This window comes from Corvus brachyrhynchos, unplaced genomic scaffold (assembly GCF_000691975.1).
Source record: "Corvus brachyrhynchos isolate BGI_N302 unplaced genomic scaffold, ASM69197v1 scaffold706, whole genome shotgun sequence".
Taxonomy (NCBI): domain Eukaryota; kingdom Metazoa; phylum Chordata; class Aves; order Passeriformes; family Corvidae; genus Corvus; species Corvus brachyrhynchos.
In genome coordinates this window covers 125,498-125,804 of record NW_008238371.1, presented here as the reverse complement: position 1 = coordinate 125,804, position 307 = coordinate 125,498, and the positions used below count along the sequence as shown (strand labels likewise).

The following is a 307-nucleotide window of genomic DNA, read 5'->3' as shown; positions in this document are numbered from 1 at the left end:
CGGACAGGGGAGCCCCCAAAGGCACCCAAGGGCTGTGCACGCCCTGCGCCCTGGGCTAGGCACCCACAGCATCATTCGCCCCCCAGACACCCCCAGCACCCCCAGCCTCAGCGCTGTGCTCCAGTGTCACCTGCACCCCATGTGCCACAGCACCCCAGTTCCAGGCCCTGAGGCTGTGCCCCTGGGCATCCCAGTGCCCTGCTCTCCTAGGGACTGGGACCCAGCACCACCAGTGCCGTGCCCCCGGACAACCTCAGCACCCCCAGTGCCGTGCCCTGGTGCCCCCCGCACACCCCGCAGTGCTGTT

The 307-nt window shown here is 70.0% G+C and overlaps 1 protein-coding gene across 1 annotated transcript in view; it reads right to left on the bottom strand.

Annotated features, from left to right (window-relative positions):
* The window catches only part of LOC103617018 (anion exchange protein 2), a gene marked incomplete at its 3' end in the record, with an annotated part of 5,487 nt that overhangs the window by 2,868 nt on the left and 2,312 nt on the right, over nucleotides 1-307 (bottom strand). The window lies entirely within an intron of this gene.